The sequence below is a fragment of the Limanda limanda genome, chromosome 2 (assembly GCF_963576545.1).
Source record: "Limanda limanda chromosome 2, fLimLim1.1, whole genome shotgun sequence".
In the NCBI taxonomy this organism is placed as follows: Eukaryota; Metazoa; Chordata; class Actinopteri; order Pleuronectiformes; family Pleuronectidae; genus Limanda; species Limanda limanda.
Window position 1 is genome coordinate 24111482 of NC_083637.1, and position 18517 is coordinate 24129998.

Consider the following 18517-nt stretch of genomic DNA (forward strand, 5'->3'; position numbering starts at 1 on the left):
CCTGTCCACCACCACCCCCCACCCCCCCTGTGCAAGAGCCAGAGACGGACTGGTGAGTAGTGGGTCCCAGGTCCTGCAGCCTCTTACAGCTCTTCCCTTTCAGGATGCCACTGCTTTGTCCATCTGAGTCCTGTGAGCCAATGTGCATAACCTGATTTTGTTGTTGTTGTAGGTTTTTCTTTTTGGGGAGTAGCAGGATAAATTCTTGTCCCCTTCAAGATTTAACAAGAACTTCCAGGTATAGCTGAGGACAGGGAGGAGGATGATGGGGTTGTTGTGGCACTTCTTATCAGGCCTGCTTCACTAAAGTGGCCACGTCAGGAGTGAGGTGAACTTGCCACAGCCTCACTGGTCACTTCCTGGGAAGGGGAGGAGGAGGAGGAGGAGGAGGAGGAGGAGGTGTCCTTATCTTTCTCCATCGCTTCCATTCAGCGTTAATGTTCACACACTCTCTCTCTCCTACACTCTCTGTCTTGCTTTCCTTGCCCTCCTCCCATTCATTCACCTACCCACCCTCCCTCTATCTCTCACTCTCTCTCTCTCTCTGATTTGTGAATGCATTAGGACATGTGGGAATGGTGCAACGGCAGTGCTGAGGTTATCAGGTGGGGGCATCTTGTTTGAGAACCTGCTTAAATCCCCCCCCCTCTTGCCTCTCCTGTGCTTTGCCTCTTAGTGATGGTGGCGATAACTCCTTTTTGCCCAGCCCTGGAATGCAGTCGTGTGGATAATGAATAACAGCCTCTAACACCCTCGAGCCCCCCATGTGTTGTGTTTGTGTATGCGCATGGTGTGTTTGAGAAAGATGTTTACCTCGCCCGTGGTTTACCTGGTGTTTTGCATAGCCACCCCCCTCCTCTCTCTCTGTTGTTGCCTCTGACTGATTCCTGGCAGTGTGTGTAGATGTGAGCCTGGTCTCTCTTCCCGGCAGCCGTGGGAGTGATTCACAGAAACACCTGTCGCGCAGCAGATTTCCCAACATCCACAATGTGACGGGGGAACAGCACTGATATATGCATCGCGTGCTCATTCCAATATTCACTTCCCTTTTAAGAGGATTAATTGGGGGGTTCAGAGCTAGTCAGTGAGCTCCATTACCAGAAATTAGGGGAAGTTCTCCATGCCAAATTAGCATTACATAATATACTCACAGGGGGGGGGGGGTTTCATCACCACTGACTATTTAAAGACGTGCAGTAGCAAAACAAACAATAAGGAGGAGGTACTGCCCCATGTTGTATTATTACTATAGTTATATTACAGAATATAATTCCTGCAGTTTAACCCTACTCTCTATAAAGGATTATACCTTTTTATTATATTTTATTTAATTTTAAAGTCAATATCTCTTTGACCGCTGGTCCGACATAACAAGGGATGGGAAGTTGACACTTTGGACACCATGGGAAATCGTCCATCCATCCATCCATCCATCCGTCCATCCATCCGTCCATCCATCTGTCCATCCATCCGTCCATTCATAACAGGGACTGGAGCTAATCCCAGCTGTCATTTGCTATACACTCTGGACAAGTCACCTGTGTATCTTTGGGAAATGATTAATTCAATAATAACATCTTATTTCTAATATACATTGGAAATATAATGGTATATATCATACTGTTTTCTGGCATTTTATCAACAAAACAATTAGCAAATTAATTGAGGAAAAAACCTAGTTGACTGACAAACAGCTTGAAGTGTGAGTCGTTAAAGATCCTGAGATCTGAGCGTGAAAGTAAAGTTTGCTGTGCTGCTGCAGGATCAGAGAGAATCCATAAATTGTTGCTGTACATATCATTTCATCATATCATCAATCCCATTTGATTGAGGTTCATATAAAACAAGTAACTCCAGGGCTGACTGGGTTTCAAATCAACTGGCAGTTCACTGGTGTTATTAGGTATCTGTGTTGTTCCCTTAAAGACAAATACATTATGTTGCCAGCGTACTTGATGCTATAGCTTTGGCGAGTAATGGCCGAAGTGTGGGGTGTCTCTGCTGCTGGCCAGGAGCCAGAGGGAATTCGCCTTTCAGCTTCTCATAGAAGTCATAACCAACAGTTGCAGGGAAGGCGGGGGGGTCAAAGTTCCCTGTCAATCTGGCTCTGTTCGCGGCGCACACTCAGTTCAAAGTGCTTTGTATTGTAAGTCACTGTTAATTAATTTGATGCCGCTTGTGGAGCTGCACAGTCGACTGAAGTCTGTAACAAAAAAATCCCAAAACCCAAACCGCCCGCTCGTGCTGGACACCGTGTCGGAGTGGCCAGCGCTGCTTTGTGTTGGATCTGAACTTTGTGACTGACTAGATTTCTTTTATGCTCATGTTCTCAATTTAACAATGTGACAGAACTCACTGTAATCCTATTCTCCAATGTCCAATCTAATGTTGCCCTAAAATAAAAAGCAAAAATGTGAAGAAGTCAGATTTAAACCCACAGTGTGCCCTTGCTCATTTTCCAGGTGGCTCGACCTTGGGCCTAGGTCAGGGGTTAAAGTAGGATTTATGCGGGAGCTTTTTAATGCAGGCGGACACCCTCCTGGAAACTTCTGACCCTGTCATTTAATTGCTGTTTGTCTGTGATTGCAACAATTACTGTCATCCAGGGGCTGCTTGTCAGAGCTGCAGGTTTAGCGGTTAATGAGTAGGTCAGTGTGTGCCGTTTGGGACCAGAGAAACAGGAATTCAACTTTCCCTCTCGACTTCAAAGAAACGGGCGATATTACTGAAAGTGAAAGTTATTCACCAGCTCACACGCAGTGCAACCAGCCTTGTAAGAGGAGGAGAGGGGGCTGACTGTATGTAGGGGTCTTTGGAGAACTCAAATCAGGTTGTGCACAGGTATTCTTCTCCAGCACACGGTGCTCTCTACCCCCCAGGGAAGGCACGCCACTTGCCTAACTAGTATTTGGGAGTTGTCCGAGGGGGACTGAGAGGCAAGGAAAACGTTTCCCCCACAGTTTTCCTCAGGCCTTGCTAAGACTGGACGCTTATAAACTCCCTCTTGTCATCTCTGACTCTGTGTGTGTACATTGATTTGGTTCCTCCACTGTTTGTCCGCGACAAAATTGGTGTTTCATGTAGGTAATGTTTAGACAGGGAGTCAATGGAATTCTTCACAGCACTTCTTTTCAAGCTGTTACATTTACATTCATGTTAATAGTACTCCTCCCTCATCTTTAGATTATCATGATGATAAATGATCAACATCATGTTCAGCTAGCGCTCCCCACCTCAGGTTTTTGGGCCTCAGGGTTTCAGAGTAGCGTCCCCTGTGTAAAAGAGCCTACATGAGGCCTGGCACGTCTTGAACTAGTTCCCCCGATTGCTGCAATATAGGCCAATCTATGCTTAATTCAGATTCACCAGCCTTCACGGTCTCCCTGCTCAGGGCTTCGTCTTAAAGTGAAACAGATTTTTTTATTCTGTCGGTCTTATTGAAATCCTTTTTTTTTAAAAGCAGTTTTGTGTTTTGCTTTAGATTATCTTTTCTGGTGTTTGTTTGGAGCGTACTATAGCCAATGTCTAGAACGCACGTTGGAGTGTTTGCTTGGTAACCCTTGGTGCTAACGCTGCAACAAGTGTTGGGATTAAATGGCATCATGTTGGTTGGAACACTTCATGTTTCCTGATGAGGGACACCCCTTTGAACTCAGCACGACGTCGGCTGCCAGCCGCTCACTTTATCAGAAGTAATTACCTCGAATCAAAGGTTGTCTGCTTTTCACTATACTTTGTGTTATCGGAGATGGCATTATTAGTGGAATCTAATTTTGTTACAGAAGAACTTACAAATAGCACACTGTGGGATCACATTAACACATATTAAAAAGAGAGCTTATTTTCGTGTTGTGTTTTGTTCCCATTTCTTCATGCACCTGTTCTGTCGTTTGGCAATTTGATTTCTTGCATGTGTTTTGTTTAACTCTTTTGATTGACTTTTGGGTTTGCGTATCATTTGGCAGCACGTTATGAAAGAAGCCCAAAATTGCTGTTGTAGCAACCCTGTATATAGTCCACTCTCGATTGTAGTCTGGACTCTGACTTAAGGAGCCACACTCAATGTTTTGCATGGTTGAGCCTGTTTACCACAATCCATGAATAATTGTTATCACTTCTAATGGTTCTTTTAAACCTTTAGAGTCTTGTTTAAACTCTGGAAGTGAAAATGTATTGTTTTTTTACTTTTTTCACAGTTGAATTCACAATATGTGGTTATGTGCTCACTTACAGGACAGTATTTATGAAGATTCTTTCGTTTTTGTTCAAGTTTTGTTCTCTTGGCCACTTGGGGCAGCAGAACCAACAACATGGAAATATTATCCCCCTTTTGAGTTGTTGTATTAGCAAATAATTTCATATTGCAATTACGCAGCTACATCTGACTATATTTGGAGTAATTTCATTTAAATGTGACTCAATGCTGAATTTCTTTTTATGCATCCGCGCAGGCGACAACCAGTGGCTGGAGACATAAACATTTTTTATGATTTTTTCAGGATAAAGTGTTGAGACTTGGTGTTGAAATGTCTAAGGTCAAGGTCACTGTGACCTCACAAAGCTGTTTTTGCCTTGTGAATTGAATATCTCTGGAATGTCCGTCAAAGAATCCTTTCACATTTGGCACAAACATTCGCTTTGACTCAAGGATTAAATCACTTGATTTGGAAAGCCAAAGCTCAGAGGTCAAGGTCTCAGTGGCTTCACAAAGTATCTTTATGTTTTTCCTGACCTTGATACCTTAAGATCAGCGTGAGGGAATATCGTCAAATTTGCTACACAAATTCATATAGACTCGAAAATGAACTAAACTGACATTTTGGGGGTTGGAAGTTTAAGGTCACGTGATCGCTAATTTTTTTTAACACATTATCTCTGGAATAACCAAAGGAAGTTTTCCAGAAAACCATTCATGGATCTTGATGAAAAAATCCAATACATTGACAGGACTAGGGTTGCAAAGGGGCGGAAAGTTTCCACGGGAATATTAAGCTCGGGAATTTTGGGAATTTTGAAAAAAAAAACTGCAAATTAAACGCTGAGCAATAAAAACATCATTCAAAACACTATTTTAAATTTATCTATTTATATCTCTGGCATTGCATTTGTGTTTTTTTACAAACTTTTTTCTCATCTTATTCTACAGAACAATGCCACGTGTGTGGAGACATTTCACCCCATCCAATGTAGAAGGACAGGCTGTGTACATTTGCAAATACTGTGCAAAGACCTATGTTAAGAATGACACAAAGATGCAGAAGCATATAGTCAAGTGCCCAAAGTTTCCTCAGGGCTCAAATCAGCCTATACGACACAACAAAATGTTTATATGTATGTCTGTATATGACAAGGTAAATACAGTTAACGTTAATTCCCGTATATTCCCGTTAATTCCCATGGAAAGTTTCCAACTTTGAATATTCCTGGAATTTTGCAATCCTAGACAGGACTGATATCTATAAGTGTGTTCAGTTTGGTGAGGTTTGATTGAATTTAATTATATTGTTGGGCCATGGCGCTCGTATGAGCTCTACTGAGAGCTTTTTCTTGTTTGTAATAGAAATCTTTAAGAGGGTCAGAGACAGGCAGTTAGCCATATCCCCTGTTAAAGGTTATTGTGCGTGTCTATTCATTAGTATTCTTTGATTAACACATTTTACAAGGCATTGCTGGAAACATTCATTCGATTTTTAATGTGATAATACTGATGCAGCTTTTTAAGATGTTTAAACATTTCCAAAATTTTCGACTCATGCCAAACGTACAGAACTGAAAAACAACCATATTGACATCATGTCTTCCCTACAATTTGCATATTGTTTGGCTTTAGTGTCCTTGAATTCACCGCCAAGGAAATATTCCCAAATAATCCCCTCTAGCACATCAATATCAGAGTAGAATATTGTAGTAGAGTAGGCTGCTTATTACAGAATTTCCACCTGTGATTATTAGAGTAATTGCCATGTAAAATGTCAATGAATGATTGACTTATGGTGACTTCCATATTGTCTGGATTGAACTCTTGTTGTGTTTGTTGACTGGCTTTTGAATTGGCCTACATTCTTCAGATTCTGGTACAACATGGAGTAGGCTTTTAAGACCCGATTAGTACAACAGTTGAGGAGTGTGAATATGGGCGCAGTGCATTCCCCAAAGCCTGTCTGATCGGGCATTATGACTTTGCTTTACATCCCGGCACTCCATATGTAACTCAAGAGCACCAGAGAAGTCTGTCTGCAGTGGGTCCTGATTTTCCATTTAGTGGTGTGGTCCTGTGCTTTGAGTATCCAGGTAGGTGCTGCTACTGCGCAACAACTCCTACCGGTACTGTTCACCATACCAACAACTGTTTCATTGTCAGGTAGCTCACTGTATATTCACATTTAAAATCAGTGGGACTTCAAATTTGCCCTGCTTGGCAACCGACAAAAGGTGCCAAAGAAAATAGAACATGCTTTGGTCTAAATTAAATCGAGAGACATCCAAAATGTCCCAGCAGCCTTGAAGATGTAATTTTGTGAAGAGTCACTTTGAAGAAAAAATTCTGTGTATGTCGTTTGATCTAAACCTCTGTGATCTGGCCCTCTAGCCTCTGTCGAGCAGCGACAGTGGGCATTTATGGACGCCCACTAAGATAAAGGTTGCATAAATCTGAGGCACCCATTGTGGTAGAGAGATATTATTGTATTACTTATGTGTCTTTTTGTGCAATATATAGTGGATTGATTAATATATTTATATTTCAACAGCTACTTTTTTGCTCGACACAGTTGTGAAATCATACGTCACATCACATCTTTTCCTCTTAACAACTTCTTTGATTCATTAGAGACTCGTTTCTTTTCTGGTAACCTCTGACGACCGCCATTCCTGAGAAAAGGCTTTGGTAGTTTTGTGTTGTGGATGTAGTTAAGGAGCTGAGTCTGCTTCCAGCACATGTTGCCAGGGATCTGTAGCCGTGCACTACTGAGCAAAATTTGTTATTACACAATTGAGAATGCAGCCACCCCCATGTTCCTTTTAATAAGCTGTTTCCCAAAACAGAGATCACACTGGGTATGAAGGATCAAGGTAGTAACAGTATTCAGGATTTATAATTGACACGAGACAAGCTGTATTACTATAACAGCTGCAGAGTGATGTAGAGATGAGTGAGTAATTATTTGCTTGATTATGAAAAGGCCTGGATTTTACTGAGTCACATGAGTAATCAGAGTATGCATACATTTTTGAGTGTATACTCTTTTTTTAAAGCATTTTTTAAGTCATTTTAACAAGTGTTGTGGTCTCAGGATTTTTTGTAGACTTGTTGATATTCAGTCAGTGTTCATTGAATGGTTCAAGTCAATTATTACACAGCAAAATGCAATGAGAGTTAATTCAGGACATTTAGTCAACATCGAGAACACAAAGATCTCTCTCCTCTAATTAAAAAACATAAACAAATAACGTAATTCATAACGTTACAACATAAAACTACATTTATTTTTCAGTCTCGCTTGTCCAAAGCAAGTTAGAACCCAGAGACAACACAAGAGCTCCAGTACGGAAGGATGTGCTGAAGTATCTTGTTCAATAAGACCAAGCGCAGGAGCTCTGGTAAAAAGTACACAGTAAGTGCTAGATAGGCTTGTAAGGAAAGGAGATGCTCTCACAAGAGATACGTCTTTAAGAGTTTCTTGAAGATACAAACTCTGATAGTATTTGCTAGCTCACTCTACTGCCAGGGACCCAATATTGAGAACAGTACCGACTCTGGAGTGCGGTTGCCTTTTGTGAAGGGATGGTGATTCTGGATGATATTTCTTTGAGAAATTCAGGGGACAAGTAGGCGCATAAGCCCATTTGATTTAATTCAGGTCCTGCATGTGACCCTGAAGTTACTCTGTAGGCTTTAGCAACTTGGATTTGATGCTGGCAGCCAGTGGAAGTCGATGGACAACAGAGGGACATGAGCTCTTGTCTGCAGATTGAAGAAAACATCTGTAAGTGTTTCACTGAGCACTAAGACCATTCATAAGAGCATTTCAGTGGGTGAGGCGAGATAACCATGACTTGTACAAAGCTCTTACTGGCACTCTGAGTCAGGAAAGGCCTGCTTTCTATAGCATGAGGAGACAGATGCTAACATGGTCTGAGAAGGATAACTGGTCATCAGATATGGCACCTAGCTTTTCATGACCTTTGTTGGTGAGAGATGAAGAGGTGGTGCTGATGTTGAGATTGATTGGTGGGGATGAGTAATTGTTCAGTCTTGAAGGATTTAGCTCAAGGTGGCCTTTCCTTCATACATGACTGATAGACAAGTTGAGATTGACACTGCAACTGTGGGATCATCTGGCACGAATGATAGAAGCAGTTGTTTCACATTTGCATTGTGATGATATGAGAAGCCATGCCAGTGGATAATTGGACCAAAGGAAGTTGTGAATATTGCAAAGAGAAGGGGTTCCAGCAACGAGCCGTGGGGCACCTCAGTCGGGAGGGGATGGTAGAAGGACATTTTTCCATGTCATGACATGGAACCCACAATGAGATAGAATTTAAACTGAGAATGCACTGTGCCCTAGAAGGTCATCGGAGAGTAATAAAAGTTCATTCAGATTTCCAAAAATCTGAAATTCATACTTTTGTGCAAAGGAATATACTTTGTGTCTCATGTGAAGGGAAAATGTTGTAGATATGTTTGTTTTGACTGTAGTTATGTCTTTAAGATGCTATCAAGGTAAGTGGGGCGTTCTGCATTATGTCATTTTTATGAAATGAAGGGAAATTGCTGCCAGTAGTGTCCCCGTATGATCATTTCGAGGAGGAGCAGAATAATTATGATGATGATGATGATCCCTGTGTTGCAGTGATTATTGTGTCTTAATAGCAGAGGCTGAGATGTGCAAAATTCAACAAACCCTGAATTCAAGGTTTGCTGTGAAAATCCGGCCCAGTTTTCACCTTGTAAAGTTTGTTGCACTGGTTAGAGCTCCTGAGGTAGATAATTATAATGAAGTAAGAAATCGGTGTTGCTGTTCTTTCTGAAAGTCCGAAACATTGATTACCTGGCATCTCTTTGACATCTTTTGGTTCTCAGACGTACATAAGCTGCTAATAGCTGCTAATAAATATGTACTTTGTGTAGGGTTGGATTTCCTTCTCTCCTACAGTTGGTTTACTTGCATTCATATTGATATAAGTATGTATGTACAAATTATTATATCTTTATCTAGTTTATGTTTAACTCTGATTTGAACGAAAAAGAAAATAAGGCCCATTCAGCCTGTGTCTCACAGAGGGACAGAAAGCCCTCCAGCTTGGTCAGCCTGGTAACCAGGCTCTGTGCAGCACACTCTGGGAGGCAGAGCCACTTGCTTGTGCAGCAAGTCCCATCCCCCTCCTCCAACATTCCCTCTCTCCCTCTTCTCTCCATATTGTCCTCTTGCCCATTTCCCTCAGTGTTATAAATTACAAACGACACAAACCTTCCAGGCCTAATGCCCTGCCATGGACGCCTTCCAAGCTGCACTTTTTGGAGAGCCAAGAGGCTGGCTTCATTGATAACACCGGGCACACTGTCCGTCTCTCCATTTGCTGGCAGGAGGAAAAGCCTAAGACGGGCCCTTCACAGGCCCAAAAGACACCAGCGCTTTTTTACAATTAGCTGATGGAGCTCACTTTTCTGAGACTTCAGCAACGGTAGTGTTTTATTTCAGGCGGCCATTTGAAACGTATAAGTAATAAATAAAACAAAAAGGAAGACTGAGAATCACAACTTTATTGGGGGGCTGGGTTGTCAGCTGGGTCTAAAATAGACCCAGCTGACAACTAAAAAGATTTATGAAGAGAATAAATGGCCTTTCACTTAATAGTAAACCAATGATTTATCAAGATCTCAAATAGCCACTTAGTTTCACCCATCGGCCTTTAAGTGCTTCCTATCAAAATACAACCAAAATCAGATTCTCTTCTCACATGTGATGAGGACGAGGCATGTATGATGTAAGTGTAAAAAGAAGTTTGAATGCACATTTTTTGAGCCACATCCATATGCAGCAATAAGCAGTTTATCTATTAGCGTGGTTCTAAATGCACAGATGCACTTTTGGGTCACTCAGTTCTCTTGGTATGCCTGCTCTTTTTCCCTCTCTGGGGTCTCCCATCAAACAGCAAGGGGGGAAACTGCTAGTAGAGCCCCACTATGGGCTGCAGGCCCCTGCCACTGCTCCAGCTGACCCTCCAGACCCAGATCCAGCCTCCAAGTCTTAACCCCATCTGCAGCTGACCCTCCAGCTTGAATTATTATTCCTGTCCTGTTTGCTTCCATTGCAGATGGCGACTTTGCTGTGCTCATACAGTATATTTGAGTTGTTTTTAGTCAGTGATCTAGTCAGTTCATGTCTTTTTCTTGTGCCTCAGGAGACAGCTGTCAGTGGCCTTTAGTGTTTAAAATCCTCCAACTTGCTTTTATATTGTTGGGATTTTTCCATCTGGAGAAAATTAGTGTAACAAGTGTAAAATTAAAGGGTAATTTCATGGGTTATGGTTAATTTGTGGCTATTTGAACATTATGTTCAAATATGTCCTGAAGACTTTGACTGCAAGGTGGCAGTATTTGAACTCACACAAGCGCATATGATATCATTTTGTATTACTTATCACTATAATGTTTGTTGTTCTATATTTTAGTCTGTGATTTTACCACTAACTTGTGTTTCTCCTCAATTGCTAATATAATAACATGCTAATGAGCATATCATTGAGATATACAGTGAGTCAAGGTGAAAACCAAAATCAACTTCACATCAGGGAATACACAGCCAAAGATGGTCTATGAAATATCACAGTTGGAGTCAATCCGCTGTTTACCTGGATGACAACAAGCAAATTAGTTCATATTTCTCTCAAAAACAATGATAATACATCTCATCAGAATGTATCCAGTTTTATTTGAGAATGAATAAATAAATAAGAAGTCACTCTTGAAAGCAACTTGGTGAGAATAGTGTCGTAAACCAACACATTGCAGGACATTCGTGCAGGTTTCATGTTTTCCTCACCAACCCACATTCTCAAAGCCTATTGCACAAAGCACAAGAGCTTTTTTTATTGAGTACTTAGCTCATTCTAGCTTTAAGGATTTTGCCCCCGGATAATTGTTTTGATTGAGGTATTAATTATGAGTTTCAAAGCTGCAAGTACTCTGTGCCAAAAATACGTGTTTTCAGGTGTCGGACCTGCTTCCTCTGCTTGTGTCACAAGTGAAGAGTGAGTCGAATGATTCAGGAGCAGGAGCAACAAGGCTGCGACATGTTGTTGTTGATATCGTTGCTTCCCAAAGTGTGTCGATTCAACAACACTTCTGCTTAGTGGGTGAATCCATTTGACATATCCGAGCACTTTATTGCACCCCTGGATCCATATAGTATGACACTGTATGGAAACAAACTGGTTATGTCTCTGCATCTCAAATCCTCAAGTGCCAATTGCACAAAGAATTGACTTCTGCTAAAGCCCTGGCAGCAAAGCTGAATATTGTATGCGTTTTATGTAAACATGCCATATATAAAATCAATTGTTGATTTTATTAATTCAAACATTTTATAATGAAATATTACCTAAGTTGTTTTTACCTCTGCTATAGCTGACTCCTTCCAGATGAAACATTTTTCTTTAGTTGCAGTAAAGCAGCAGCTATAACATGTTTTGCTTTTATAATATATTTGTGATTTAAATATGTTCATGCATCCACTAACTGTACCCCTTATCCTTTGAGGGTCACAGGGGGGTGCTGGCGCTAATCTCAGCAGACATTAGGTTAGTGTATAACAGGCCCGGGATTAGGTCCTTCACATGTGATTGGAGTGGATGTGGTTACCCGAATATTAAACTGTACAGAGATGTGTTCACTCTTCTATGCTGTGAGATCAAAAGTCAGAGGATTATGAGGAAATTAGGAAAATTTGAGTCAAATATTTATTTCTCTTGCCTTGTTGTTTAGTCTGTTGGAACAAAGCTCTTGTACAGCGCATTGCATTTTCCATATGAGCACCCAATTGGGTGCTACTTAATTTGACTTTCTTAAATTTGAGTGTATATTTGATATTTCTAGTACAACATGACATTTGCCATAAGTGTGTTATATCTTGGTAAACCTGCAGTGAAAGTATAAGGATAAATAATAGGTTCTCATGATTTTTAATTGCAAAAGTTCAATCAGGAGTACGTTTTGAACATGACTAGCTATTTACAGATCTATGCACTGTGTGGGTAGATCACAAAGGATACATAGTTCTCCTTAACAATAAACCACTGCACAACCAGGTAGACAAGACCAGGTAAGATCAGTGTATATCGGTGCTTCAAGTTAGAGCCTTTACAGCTAAAGTCTTTCTTCATGGGGGCATGCATTAGGATTCAGGTCAAGTGTATTTCCTAAATTGTTCGTCTTCCGGTGTAACTCGCAGTAGACTGGATAGTCCATTTGCCCAGCGACAGACAGGAAGTGAATAATGAATGAAAATGAAAGTTATCACAGTTTGTTGATGTGATGTGATCTGCAAGCACTAGACAGCAAACTGTATCCAGAGTGTAGACTCCTAATATTCTGTATGAGAGTTGCTGTCTTTTGACAAGCAGAATAAAGATGGCAGAAATCAAAAGTGGTGAAATGTAACCATCACATTTATTGCTAACATTAAAAGAATATTAATTTCTGTATTATTAAGAAGTTTCTTCGGTTAGCTGTGCCGATAAGAGTTGACGCGTAAAAACACGTTTTCGCAATGTAAAATTGCAAACTTAAAACGAACATAATTGTACTTTTTTACATGTTTGCTTCTTCGAAACACCCCCGCTTGGTTATTGTCATTGTTGTATGATGTGCTCACCATTCAGCAGTTACAACACTCACATAACAGAGCAGCACCTGACCACAGGCCCATTCATTTATCCCCTCTGGTTTCCCATTGATGCCTCTCCTTATGACTGAGGCCCAGAGGAATCTCCACCCAGGGGACCTTTCAACAACAAACGCAGCCAGCTACGACAGCAAGCTGCTTCTCTGAATGAACAACAATGTCATTCCAGCAGTGTGCGTGTGTGTGGCTGTACTGTATGAATGTGTGTGTAGCAAAACACCACTGGCTAGTAGCAGTAGAATGATCTTGTGACCAAGGCCTCTTAATGATGGTTAGGAGCTATGAGCAGACTCAATGTCTCTGCAATACCCCGATTAGTCCATATCATGATCGCTGTATTGTTTGACTCAAAGGCCATCCGAGGCGAAGGGAGCAAATCATCAGTGCCTGAGCACAAACACCCAACTGGCAGACAGACTTATTTTTACACTGCAATAAATCTGCTTCAGGCGACACCGCTTCATCTGCCCTGAATTAGAATAAAGATTATAAATATATATGATAAAAATAAGTGACCACAGAGACGTATGCTGTCTTCTTTCAGGCACAATGAGCTCGTGGTTTCTGACTGAGTGTGTTGAGTTTGTGGCTTTGTGGGCACAGGACTGTGTTTGTGACAGGACCCCGCTGTGTCACTACGTACAACCTCCGCTGATGTCACACTGTCAAGTTCAACATAAAATCCAATGTTACCGTTTGTTTCTCAGCTCAAGTGATGTCAGTGCTTTTCTCAGTGAAGACTGATATTAATAATATAAGCTGTCGTCGTTATTCCTCCGTGTGCAGTAGTTAAAGTGCTTAGCTATGACTTGCAGATATTAGACTGTGATCCCAGCGGATATTGGACAAGAGGCAGGAACAGGTTGCCAGCTCATCACATACAGAAACAATATATTATTTAGTTTCTGCATGTTGCTCGTAGAGATTTCGTGCTCTGGGCTCTGCTCCTCGCGTCAACACTACACCTGGCATTCTATTGGTTGATGAATTTTGACTTGTCGCACAATAAAAGTCCCAAGTGCATCAGAGGAAAAATCATAGAGCAGAGGAGTAATCTGGGAGCAGGCGTTTCCCGTGCGCACACAGAAGCAGCATGAGCGCGAGGAGAAGAGCTGAAGCTGGAGCGAAGGAAATCTGTTCAAGCAACAAAATATCTGAGTGCAAGCACACAGTTTGAGCACAAGAGGAATAAATCGTAGCTCAATCAGGGAAATTCCAGTGCATTAGCAGGGTTTTTGAGTGAAAGCATTACAAAATGTGATCATAAACCAAGAACCTTCATGCTGTGAAGCAACGCTGTAATGTTTTATATATAACATTTCCAGGTGAGGCTGAGTCACAATATATAAAGTGGTGTTAGCTAGTATTAACATTAACATTAAGTAGATACCAGTGTATTGATTTGCACTCGGGGCAATTCTCAAATGTTGATTTCAAACTTTACGTCTCTACAGGAAACTCTATTTCTTGTTCTTGTGCTTGCACATCATACTGTGTTTGAAGCATTACATTACAATAGTGACCAAGGGGATTCTTGTGTAGCAAAATGTTTGACGTCACTCGTAGGATTTCCTCAGAAGTTTAGAGTCTCTGAAGAGCAGCAGCAGCACTTCCCCTCTAAGTCAAAGGTCAAGGGTAATTTGCTCCTGTATTTATATGAACAAATTGATAGAATTCCATTTTTCTGATTCATTTAAAATACTTGTAGAGGAAATAGGAACACTTATACACACAAACATGCAGACACACATTCCACTTATGTCTCCAGATAATATGGACAAAGACAGAATGATGTTATTTCAGACCAAATGTTTATGTAAATTAAGACGTTATAAATAGTCGACATGTTAACCAGCATCAGGGTAATGGATTTGCCCATGTAAATGGAAAAATGGGTCAGATTATTTGGAAACTTCTTTTTTCTTCTTCACTGGAGGTAAGACATCAGATGGGTTCCCATCACCCTAACATTGCTCTATATTTGTCAGTGCTCAAATGTTTGAGAAAAAAGGAGGAGAACAAGAGAGAGTGGAAGGGCAATGATGAGTGAACAGGACAGATACTGACCCCTCATACTCCCACCCCAACTCTGCGAGCCTTTTGCGCCTATTTATAGGGGGAAAATTGTGCTATGGAAAAATATGACAAAGCTGCATTCCATAAATAAGCTGGGAATGGTGGAAAAGAGCACACGGCTAAGTCTCTGAAGGCCTGAGTGGTGGTTCTCAGGCTTGGCTTTGGAGCCTCCACACACCACAGGAACAGGGCTGTAGCTACCATTAGCCAACGTTCGATCCAAATGAGGTGCAACATTTTCTGGACAATGCGGATATTATGAATTGGTTCGTCAGTACAGCTCGTGTTTAGTCAAGTTCCATCGAAGAGCAATGGTGCCAGTTTAACACCAGAGGAACTATAATGGAAATATACCATTTGTGTTAGTTTCATGTTTTATTTTGAGGAACACGACTCCATGGCTCCACATGGTTGGGATGTTTTTGTTTGCCCCATGTTTCTGTCTATTTTATTTTATAGTCAATACCATTTAACTCACCTGCATCATGTCGTTCTTATGCCAACACACCTACGTTTCAATTTAAGCAGAGATTTTGTTGATCCTTTGATCTTTCCTCCACCACCATCATAGGCTGGATGGAGGGAAACGTCTCAATAGTTTCTTAATCCTTTCGGTGATCATGAGGTCAGTGTGCTCAATAAATTGGTTTATGACCAAATACCTTGGAATGGTAGTATTGACAGCAGCATGTTAGCATCATCACAGTGACAATTGAATTCAACTCAGTTTTATTTGTATTGCACCAAATCACAACATACATAATCTCAAGTCACTTTACATGGTAAGGACCAAACCTTACAAAACCACATATCAGCAAGTGAACGTAAGCATTTACATTTAATTCCAGCCTTACAAAGGCATGGGGAAAGACTCTTAATCTTGTTTATGATTAATTATTTTTTAGATTATTTGAATCCCACAAAAATTAACCAATAAATTAATATACAATTTGTGGCCATGGCCCTGGGAAGATCTGTTGCTTTGCATATTCATCTTTTCATAGCAACTGTTTAAATGTAACTCTGAGACACCTTCACTAAACAACGTGTCGTGGGCCCCGACTGTCTCCTCAGGGGGATTAATCACTTCCTGGTACCTTAGTACCTTGCTGCCTTGTTGTTAAGGGAAACAAAATAATCCTCTCTCTGTGTGTGTGTGTGTGTGTGTTTGTGTGTGTGTGTGCGTGTGCGTGTGTCCAGACTTCACTCAATTACAAATGTAAACTGAAACAGCCATTTACAGTGCTAATGACTCAACCGTTATTCTGAGAAATCTTTCAGAAATCACATTTAATGACTGTAGTGTTCCAGTTTTTGACCAAGAAAACATGCCGCTTTAATGGATGAAATTGAAAGTGAATTGACCCCCGACCCTGATGTGTGCAGTGTGCCTGTGTGCTGGACTACCCAGCATGCATTCAGTCTCAGCCCAGCTAGACAGCCCCAGATGTCAGGCAGCAGTGGTGGCTTATAGGACCCCAGACGACTGGTCTTTGCAAGGACACGCTCTCCCTGAGGCCCTCTGCCAAGTTCCAGGCTCCAGAGGGTCCAGAGGGTCAAACTCCCCACTCTACCTCCAGTCCCCCCCCCACCCCCCAGCCACAAAATCCACCGCCATAACAACAGCTTAGGAGCTATGAATAAACAGGCTGTCATTGTCTAATAATATATTTATGGAAGACAGAAGCTGCATTTTTTTTCAGTTGCTTGTGTGGTATTTTGTCTTTGTGGGAAAATGGAAGATATGCATCTCATACAGCGAGACAAAACGATTTGGAGTGGAGCTACTGTGCAAAATACCGTGTGTGTGTGTGTGTGTGTGTGTGTGTGTGTGTGTGTGTGTGCGTGTGTGTGTGTTTGTGTGTTTGTTTTTGTCTACCATTAAGCGAGACAGTGCTAGACTTTAGACACCAGAAGAGGAGTTTATATGGATACAGACATAAACTGGCAACTTTGATATCTTAATCTCTGCTAAATAGTCCTGCCTAATACTTGCAAATTTTTAGGAGAAAGTTTAGGGTTGTCATTATAGCTTGAGAGAAAGAAAAAAGGAGTTTCATTGCACTTTTTGTCAGTCATTTTAAGACAAAATAAAATGTATATAATGAGAGCAAGAAAGTCTCCAAAGCCATCATCAAACCATCCCATGTGACTTGAACAAAAATTCTATTTTACTTTTTGACTCTCAACTGCTGTCAACATTTCTCTTAATGAAGATTAATATTCATGATATACACTATAGTCGGATATGCCGCAGTCCCTAGCTAATAGTTAAATTGCTCGGCTACTTACAGATATTTTTGACCAACATCCTGGTCAAAAACATGTGGGAAACCAAATAGGAAATGGAAACTGCAGTGCGTTTATCTGGCTGTATGCCTATCTGTCTGTTTGTATTTACATTCAGCCATCCTAGCAGCATGAAAGCTCTCAAGGGATTGAAACATTGGTTGTTTTGCCATTTTTGGCTAAGCAGAAATATCTCAAGATCTTTTTGATGGATTGTCACTCAGTTTTCTACGGACATTAATGGTCCCTAGGAGATGAATCGTACTGATTCTTATCCATAACATGAACCAGACTATTAGTCTTCATCAACACTGTCTGCACTCTGAACCCAGCTTTGACATACATGCTTATATCAGTGTGTTAACATGTGCTCTATGACAGGACATATTAACCTGGTCAAAGTCGTAATTTAGCAAATGATCACCAAACACAAAGTGCAACTGGGATGTGGATGTCATTGGCTTTGCCGGTCTTTAGTCATGAACTATAGAACTGATTACATTTGTGACCGGGTGATGAGGCTGGATGAAACATTTGGGGATCACCATTAGGAAGTAGAATGGTTGTAAATTTGACGGAAATACATCCTGTAGTTTGTTTTACCTTAGACTAAAAACTTAAATATCATGCATGGTGCCAGAGTCAAGTCAATGCACTGTTATCTCTGGGATTGATCCTCTGGGGGCCATGAATCTATGTACATAGTTGTACCAATTCAAAACAATGGTATTAAATCATTTCACAGGATAAATGACAACTTGGACCTCTCGGTGGTATTAGGGGAAAAGTAATGGATCCCCAAAGTCATTACAATTCTGGGGAACATAAATTAATCTTCTGGTACTTCGGGTACCGCACTTTGTGCCAGCTCATACAGAAGTTGTGAATATGTTTCACAGGTCACATAAACAAATTTGACCTGCAGGTGGCACTAGATCGAAAGCCAGGGACTCTTCAATGTCTCTAGGATTCATCCTCTTGTTAATCCAGTCAATACCTGAGATAGTTCTCTTTGGAACAAAGTGATCGGCCAACTGATCAACGATGTCTTCCCTGGATTCACAGCTGAGAAAAAAATATTTTCTCAAAACAGACCTAATTACTTCCATATAAAAAATTTAGAATAATATGTAGAAAACATCTATTCCATGGAATTTGTGAAATTCCTGTCTCCTTACATTGCTGCCCAGGGGACAGACCCTAGGATAAAAAAAACTAAACGCTGCATAAACACATTTTTCTCA

At 41.0% G+C, this 18517-nt stretch overlaps 1 protein-coding gene across 5 annotated transcripts in view; it reads left to right on the top strand.

The window, feature by feature from the left end:
• Positions 1-18517, top strand: part of cnnm2b (cyclin and CBS domain divalent metal cation transport mediator 2b) — a 33972-nt gene that overhangs the window by 1651 nt on the left and 13804 nt on the right. The window lies entirely within an intron of this gene.